Genomic DNA, 9,847 nt, shown 5'->3' with positions numbered 1-9,847 from the left:
TTCTTGCCATTCTGTTTTAATAACATAAAAATGGATCAGTGGCTAAACCAAAGAGGAGTCAAAAGAAAAGATCAAGCGTCAATTGAAAGCAGCTAAAATCCACATATCTATTAGTTTTGTAATGTACTAGTTTTTGTTTCATGCATAAAATTTCTGTAATTACAGTGATTTTGGGCATTAAGGGGAACATTTTTTCAGCATGTTATTGTTACCATCGTTATAACTATAGACTTCATATACACCCACCACCTCAGTTTTAAACTATTGGCTCTTTGGAATGACATTAAGTGGAACCTAGGCTGTTACAATATGTTTAATTGCAGGTTTTTTTCACATGTGCAGTGAAATTAAATTAATATAATAATTTCTGAACATGGCATTGCATTTGTGTTAAAAAAATTAGTTTTGACTTGAAACAGTTGCATATTTAACTTAAATTTAGATTATCCTTCCTATTATGTTGTTTTTTGGGGGCGTGTTAGAGTGAGATTTTGTTAGGTGGTCCTCAGAAAAAAATTGGAAGATAAAGTGGTCCTTGGGCTGAAAAAGTTTGAGAAACATTGGACTAGACTATTAAAACAGGCTGCCAAAAACAACACTAATGGGAACAACAGTTTCAAATGTGCTAGAGCAAACGTTTTATTACAGCATCCAGATCTTTAAGATGCTTTATGGTTATCTGCTACATGTTGATTTGGGACAGATCTGGGAGATTATTAATTGTGTGGTGTGGGCCGAGCTCAGGTGATTTTCTACATTACTAATATCGAGCCCAAGTGACAGAATTAATTCTAATGTGTATTAGGGGTGACCCCGAATAGTCGAAGATTCGATGCATCGATAGGAGAAGCCTGATTCGACTACCAATCTCACAGTCGAATCGCCGCAGATGTGTTATGAAATGAGGATCATTTAATTTTGGCCGTATATGGGTGCACACATTATCTGATTTCACATATAACAGCTTTCTCCCAATATATTAATATACAGCATATTATGATAATGCTGCAAATAATATGTGAAGTAACAGCTTTCCATAAATATTTTTAAAATGCGTTAATAAATCCAACATCCCCTGTGACCGTGCTACACGGAGGTTTCTTCGTTAATAAACCATTGCCTCTTTGTTTCTACATTTAAAAGACAAAGCTGGCAATTATATTATGGCTATACTATTCTATTCTTTTAATAATTTATTTTATTTTATTTATAAATCACTCTGGGTTATCTGATGTATCTATTTGGCTTGTGTTTTGTTTCTGTGCACTTGAGGCATTTTGCATATTTGTTCTGCACTTTGTTACTTCTGACCTTATTTTATAAAAAAAAAAAATGTATCTATTATAAACGTAAATTCTGATCTTATTTAAGTCTGTAAATTTTGAATAGCTTTTCGTTGTATCAATGTTGCGCTATTGCGTGCCGGCCATGCTTGCGCATGTAATTTAGCCGAACGTGCTAGGTGATCTGCGTCTCATATTTAGGAGTTCATCAAACTAAACATTAAAAAACGGATGTTTTTCGACGGGTATAAGTTTTTAAATCAAAATGTATTTATCATACATTTTGGTTATCTTGTCAAAAGTTAAACTACAAAACAGCCGTTTTTTTAAATTTCGGTGATGAAACGGAAACTATCTGCACCGAACCTATTTCTGCCTGACACGAATGTCTTTCTTGTGATTTAATATTATGGTTGGTGTTCACTTTTAAATGATAGCAAAGAGATTCCTGAAATAAATAATATCATCCGGTCTTTCTGTATCTAAAGTGAATACAGAGATGATCAAAGTCAGAGCAAGCAAGCAGGTATTTCTGTGCTAAATAATAACGCATAATGTCTATAAAATCATTAATTTCAGTGTTTTTCATGTTATAAATTAACGTTTAATGAATTGTAAATAAAGATTAGTTTTTATCATTTACAGTCACAATCACAAATTATTTGTCATTTTTCATTTGTCGGGTTTTTTTTTTGGTCATGACTGCTTTGACGCACTATATCTCCAAATTAAATAAAAACTCTTAATTGTAGCCGGGGTTTCCAAGGCAAAATCACCTTTGTTAATGTTTTTTTTTTAGGTTTAGTTATCAAAATGTATTTTTGTGTGATGTTCTGTAGATCGTGGCTTTAAAATGTTATGAGGAATACATAAACAAATGTTGCCTTATATATTTTACCTTAAAAAAATAAATATATAAATGCATCGTCAGTTTTGTCTTCGTTCATCACTTGAAAGACAGTTTTGGTCACTTTAACAGAAAGTTGTTTATGTGTGCTGCTTGTGAAAGAAAATAAAAGTTGCCAATTTGTACCTGGTCTGGCCCCCTCCCAACCCATGCAGACAAACATAGATATGATTCGACTATCGGTCGACTATGGAAAGATTCGACAATTCTGATTCGAATATGTAAATCCTTAGTCGAGGACACCCCTAATGTGTATTAGTGAATGTATACTGGGAGCCAGAGTGTAGGTATACATTCCTCCTGTTTACTCCATTTAATCGCACCCTGTTTACTCCATTTAATCGCAGAGTAAACCAGAGTTGTCCCCATAGCATCAGCTACTAACGCAATACTCGTTCCTGTTATTTCAGGGAACCAGGGTTACATAAGTAACCGTATCATTTGGTAATGGGATTCAAACATGGTTACAAGAATTTTACTATAAAAAAAAAATCTTAGTGTAAGAAGTGATTGTGGCCAGATCGTGCTCTCAACGCCGACTACAAAACAGAGATGATATACTTCTGCAATAAACAATTCTGGAAGAATTTTTGTGATTTCTTGTTACATCAGCTCAGTGTCTAAAGTTAAAAATAACATACTGAGTGATGTAATGACACCTCAGAAAGGCCTGCCACTTATGTAATACAAGTGATTGTCAGTATAAACACACACATACTTAGGATCAGAGTTGTGCAGAGAGTGAACTCCAAGGTCAGACAATAGCAGTCATATAGTTTGTCAACAAAGTAGACATCGGTTGGATTTATAAGTATCAGTGATATTTTTCTAAATATGTCCACAAAGCTGCTGTGGTCTACAACAACTACAATGCCATTGGTATATTTGGTATCTTTTTCCACCTTGTTTTTTATGTAAATGTGTAAGACTTCCGGTGAGTGACACTGGTGTCCTATTTGACTGACTAGTTAATGTTTATTATGAAATCCTGAAAGACCAACATAATTTGAGCTGTTAGAAAGTTGCCATAATAGCTGGTATGAACACAGTTAATCCCTACAAAGCATTTGTTTTGACCATAACCCACGCACTTGAGCTGAATGTGGATGTGACGCACATATAATAGTTCTTAATGTTTATCACATATTTTTATGTTTTTAAAGAAAAGCTAATAATTTCCTAAATTACCAGGTCATGTCTCCCTTTAGTCTATTCTTAATATAAATAAATGCAATTAATGTTTATTGTGGTTTGTACTTGTCAAATCACTTATAATCTGTTGAATGAGAAAGATACTGCTGCGTTTGAAAATAAGTTGGATAAACAACCCCTGATACCTCTGAAGTAGCCTACTTTGGGTGCCACATATAGCTTTCCTTATTGCACGTTTTATTTCTGTTTTGTATAACTGGTTGTTGTGTTCACGTGATTCACTGACAGGGAATAAATTGCCACAAGCTAGATAGGATAGAAACAACTGGTGCCTTTCTGCCCAAATTTTACAAAGATGGACAAAATTATGCAGTTTCCCTGCACAATTCTTAACCCTCTGGGGTCTTGGCTGATTTTCCGAGACATATCCAGCTGCAGTCCCACGATTCAGGGCACACACGATCCAGGGCGCTTGTTTCAGGGCAGAAGTCGAACCATATATGGTTTGGCGTAACCGATCTTACTAGAGTCATGAAAGCCAACATTTCTGTCACAGGTCGGAGCGGACCACAGATGTTCCGAGTCACGCCCCTTCCTAGTTTTCACCTCGGGGAGTTCCCAAAAGCACCCCAATGACCAGACAAACAAGAGGAGGTCGGTAAAATTTAAAACAAGCTTTATTAAGTTACTTAAAATATTTAAGGGAAGGGGAGCTAAAATCCAAGGGCTTGGATAGGGATATTCTTGGGTCTCGTAGGTCCTTTCTTCTTTCCTCTTCTTTCCTTACGACTTCAACAGTTTATTCACGGATCTCCTGTTTTGTTCCTTCCACAGGACGCCAATTCTTGGGCTCCCGCCTTCTCCTGAGTGTAAAGAGAGCAAGGGTGAGTAATTTTGAAGGAAGAGTTGGGTACCTGGACTGCTGTTCGTCAGATGGCAATACGGAGGGACCCGGAGGTAAGCATTTCGCCGATTTTTCTAAGATGGAGGCACAGGTAAGTACTGCAGAGGACAGGGCACTCGAGCTGGGATGGAAACACAGGTGAGTATCTGCAAGTTGGAGATAAGAGACAGACACAGTGCAGCTAACAAAGGCCTTTACTTTGTTTTTCCAACAGGACAAATCTAATGACTCGTGGCTATAGGCAGAACCAGGTCCTTCAATTTGTGGGACGTTACTCTCCCTGGGCAGTGTGCGACACAGCTTGGTGGCTCTGAACTATCAATACAAGGCAAGTATTCTCACCGGTGGCTGGGCTTTACTCTCACTTAGACGACGTGTAGCACAGGCAAATAGCTCTTAGCTATAACAGGAGGTAAATATTTTTGGGTGTGGCTGGGGCTTTTACTTTCACTTAAACGACGTGTAACACAGGTAGGGACTCACGTGCACGATCTTGATCAGGACTGGTAGTCTTAAGGCAGGTGAGGTTACAGGATAATGAGTAGAAAGGAAGTTACAGACCTTTAGCGGTGGTAGGTGTCCTAATGGTGGCCTGCTCAGAGGCTCCAATGTAACAGTAAAGCTGTAGACTGCTGCGTGGGCCGAACGCTTCCCTCTCCTCTCCTCTAGCTGACAGGGTCAGAGATCTAGACAGGGGCGAACTTTGAAGGGCTCCACAACAGATGTAAGTACTCACACCGTTAATATCCTCTCTCCACAATCAACTTCCCTTCTTACAGATATTTTCCACTGTAGTACAAAAGGTCTCACTTGCCTTGTTAGTTTTCTCCTTTGCCTCTCTAAAGCCAGGAGGTTTTCCAGATGTCAGCCCGGTGTCAATACTGAGCTCCGATTCAGATCGTCCTTACCAGGTGTCCATACAGGGGGTCAGATGGGCATATAAAGATTTAGTTGTTATTTCACAACGTCCACTTACTCTCCCCAGACTCACTTCAGCCTAGAGGCGGTCATCGACAACACAAACACAGCATGCCACTGCAAGCCTCTTCGATGTGTACACACGACAAAGGACATGGACTCACCCACTGCACTCCACACACTTCAGTGAATTAAGGTCACAGACCAACGACTGACTGGAACTGGTCCTGGGGTTCACTGGACGCAGACTTCGTTGTAGATTTAAATACAGCCGTCGTCGTCCTGACGCCCCTGTCCTTTCCTTTATCCCGCGGCTTCCGGCACGCCCACAACACTCTCCCACAGTGGGGCCGTGCACCTGCGAGGACTAGAACTCACAATATTCGCCTCGTGATTCACACTCCAATAAGATGTAGCCTTCACAATTATTCAAAGGTACTCACAATCAAGACGCTAAATACTCTCCTTTTTGTTTCTTTCCCCTTCCAGTGGACAGCTGAATCCTTCTTCCTCCATTTCCTGCTGCCAGATATCCTCCTTTGGTGATGCTTCGGGTGAGTATTCCTGTTTCACACACACTCAGAACAGATCACTCGATGGTACCATGGTTTCACACATCCTCATTTCAAAATGCAAATACTCAGTCCATTCCTTGTGCCCCTATATCCTTCTTTACCCAGTCACTCGATAATCCTCTGCCTTCTCAATGCTGCACTTGCTCCGTCGCTCCACTTCCTCTCACCAGATCGGCTAGAATAAAACTGCCATGTTGGCAACTCCTGAAGCCCCTTATATCCTCCTCCTCTTCCCTCTGTCGTCCAATCCGTGATCGCCATGTCCGCTTAACACACCTGTGTCTGGTTGAGCCTAATTTTCCCTCCCGGAGATCCCGGAAGTGCCGGTGTTTGCGCTTTACGGTCCGGGCGGAACCAATCTCCAACATTTTAGTTCCGCCCTCAGAAAGTCACCCCCGTGACATTTCTTTGCATACATTTTAATTTTCTCATGTATTTTGATATAAATACTAAACATTTGAATCATATGTATGGTACTTAAAAACAATACATGAATATTCACTAAACAATATAGCCAAATATAAATATTTTTTATTAACATTAATTTTAATGTTGATAATGTCACTACATACTTTATTTGATATAAAGAAATTACATTTACTTCATTTTCATGATCAATATCTACTTTAAGTATTTGTTACAAAATAAACATTGACATGGAGCATAATTTTTAAATGTCAAATACACTTTATTTGTTTAGAATTTCAACTACACATTAAATAAAATATATATTTCCTAAGTAAATATTTGTGCCCCACAAAATAAACAGAACTACAATTTTAATTTAAAACTTAAAGACACTTATAATTCCAAAATAAACAATAATAGACAAATTAAGATTTTATAGACTACAAAGAACAATTTACTCGTAGTCCCATTTTGTCCCTTATTGATCTGATGTGCTTGCACAGGTAGGAGAAGAGGCCACTCCTCTGTGCAACTTCCATGTTGACCTGATACTCATTCAATTCCCAAAGGACCTTATGTTCTGTCTCCATGTCGTCTTCTGAACGTGAAGACTAAAGGGCGATTTATAGTCGTGCGTAGGTCCTACGGCGTAGCTACAGCGTAGGCTATCCGTAGCATGTGCGTAGCTCTGCGTAGCCTGACGCGCACCTCACAAAATTTCTAAGAGCGCGTCGGCTCTACGCGGACCGTAAGCGCTGTGATTGGTCCACCAGAACCCCTCCCGTCAGGTAAAAAAAACTGCGTCATAGGTATTTCCGTTTGAAACGGTGAAAACAAAGATGAGCCAAGTTGAGGAGTGATTTAACTCAAACTGAAACATAAGTCGCTGTTTATTTACTTCCATCATTGCTGGTCTTCTCAAATTATACACAACAAGTTGCTATTTCTTCTTCGTTTGTGGGTTAACTTGCTTAGCTTCTTCTTCTGTGACGACTTCTGCTGCTAGTGTGGTTACACGCGTGATTACTGCCAACCAGCGGTTTCGCGTGTGTTTGCACGTCGACGCGGACGGCGACGCACAAGTATAAATGAAAACCGACGCGGAACCTACGCCGTCGCTGCTACGCCGTAGGACCTACGCACGACTATAAATCGCCCTTAACACTGTGACTTTAAGAACTTTACGAACAGTATATATACCATTGGTCTTGTCAATGAGCTAGCTTGTAAGATGGAAATTGACATTAACATCCTGCATTGGCTGTTCAGTGTGTTTCCGGTCTAAATGTTTACTTACATTTTTTTGTTCATGGAAATGTTGCAAATTGGACATCTTTTTTTACAACAGGCCGTACACGAATCCTCCCTAAGGAAACAACTGTAGCTGAATGATTACTGGTATGGTCACTTTTTCATTTATGAGTAATGGGGCTTCCTTCACCACTGATGTGGTCACTATGGTTTGTTGGGTCACTTTTGTTTGTTTTAAAGTAGAATGTAGGTTATGTTTGCAAATCTGTAAATTATTTTTAAAATCCCTTTTTTTTCAAAAATTAAGTTGGACAGTATGGGCAATTGTAATGCAAGGTTGGTCTACAACCCAGCCCACATCTGTGAATGGTGAAGTCTAAACAAATAAATCATAAAATTTGTTTCATGTATTTTAGTATTATGCCACAATACATATATTACACAAACAAATTGAAATATTCAAACCTTCATGTAAAAAACTGCCTTGCTGGAGTGGCTCTTAAGATGTGATTTTAGTTAGTCAGATCTGGTTGGGCTAAATGTTATACAAAAGGGGCAGTGATACAGGCTGCAACAGCTTGTACACTGTTGAAGTTGGAGTAGTTCCCTTCCTCTAAGAATTGTAACATGTTCCTACAAGAGATGAAATGAAAGATCCATGACAAAGTAAACAGTTAGTAATCTAGATTAACGTAGCATACAAATATTTGAATTAAAACAATGCATTAAATAAATGAAAAATAATGACAAAAAGAATAATCATGTGCCCTGAATCTTGGCGCTGTGGGGCTGCAGCTGGATAATATTGGATTTTGCATCCTTGAGCAGTTTTAACCTACACTGACATTTGTGCTTTTTTCAGTTGCTTATAATAAACATAATAATCACATAACACTGTGTTCAGCACAAACTGGGCTACAATGTTATGTGACCAATATGTATGAACATGTTTGAATTTTTTAGCAAAACATGTAAATCTGTGGTTTTTGAGAAAGCACTGATTTAAGTTCACAAAACTCATACTAAACATGTTTTCACAAGACTTTTCAAAACAGGATCTAGTAGTCTAGAGTTTATTCAAAATTATGTAAAAATCATTCTGCCTACTCATTCAAATAAATGAGGGTTGTCTGAATGTCCAAAATCAGCAGAGTAATTTAAAGTCACAATGAAATTGAAATGAAAAACTATATATATTTTTTTAATATTGTGGTATTATTAACAAATGACTTATCTGTGAGCTTCATTATTTTTAAAAAATTTGTGTGTGCTCATAACGATCTCTCTTCACTTCCGGTCATAAGTATGGCCGGTTGGCGGGGTTTGGGAGAAGATCGCAGCGATTAGCAATTAGCAACATGACCCACTTCAAACGATCCAATCAGATCTTGATGGACAAATTCAAATCCAGCCCTGCCTTATTTCATCTCAAAAGCCGTTTCACTCGGATATATGTCACCATGGGGAAAAAACCGCAGTGATTAAAAATAAAGAGTTTGTACCCCAGTCGACTCCAGGCAGTTAAAATATGAATGTTTACTTTTAACCTTGAGAGCAAATCAATAGGCCAAAATGTAGTAAAAGATCTGCATAGTGCAACAAGTAGTGATGCTTTGCTTTTCAGACTTTTACCAGGAAACAAGGTACTTCTCAAGGTACCTTACCAAAAAGGTATTGTTTCAGAATAGTGAAAACTTGTAACTTGGTATAAGCACTTCTTGTATTATTGCCTCCCAATGACAAATCACTTTATTCTTTCCTAATCTTTGTAAATCGCTTTGGATAAAAGCGTCTGCTAAATGTGAAAATATTCTTGCATTATAAACCTGAGGTAACCTCAGGGTCTCATTATGACTAATTTTGGGACCACAAATCAGCTCAACCATTTCCTTTAGTTTAAGGCACAACTGCCAAACCTCACTGTCCATGATATTTAGCATTTTATGGCCTATATAAATTGGTAAGAGCCTCAAGAGACCAATTCTGTGCATCAGAACCACCAAGTCGTTGGCTATCTGCTTTAACCACACACAGGGCATTGTTACAGTCACTTCCTAAATGCCTGAATTGTGCAGTGGCACTGTTCAACTCATTTTAGGCGAAGTGCTTTTCAAATGAAGCCAAATGTTTAATGTAAACTGACAAGTCACGGGGCATTGTTACAGTCACTTCCTAAATACCTGAATTGCGCAATGGCTCTATTTAACTGATTGTAGGTGTAGTGCTTGTCAACGGAAATCAAATGTTTAATGTAAACTGCCAAATCAACAGCCACAATACCTTCAAATAAATCATGACCTAAGCATGGAGGGATTCCACCACAGACATAAAAAAATTGAAATATGGAATTGAATTTGATGCCCTCCATTATCCACTGATCAACAGCTGTGTGCATAATTTGGTTTGTTTTTTATAGGCCAAGATGTAAAGGTTGTTAAAAATGTCAAAT

This window comes from Misgurnus anguillicaudatus, chromosome 21, assembly GCF_027580225.2.
Source record: "Misgurnus anguillicaudatus chromosome 21, ASM2758022v2, whole genome shotgun sequence".
In the NCBI taxonomy this organism is placed as follows: Eukaryota; Metazoa; Chordata; class Actinopteri; order Cypriniformes; family Cobitidae; genus Misgurnus; species Misgurnus anguillicaudatus.
This window is presented reverse-complemented; position numbering follows the sequence as displayed.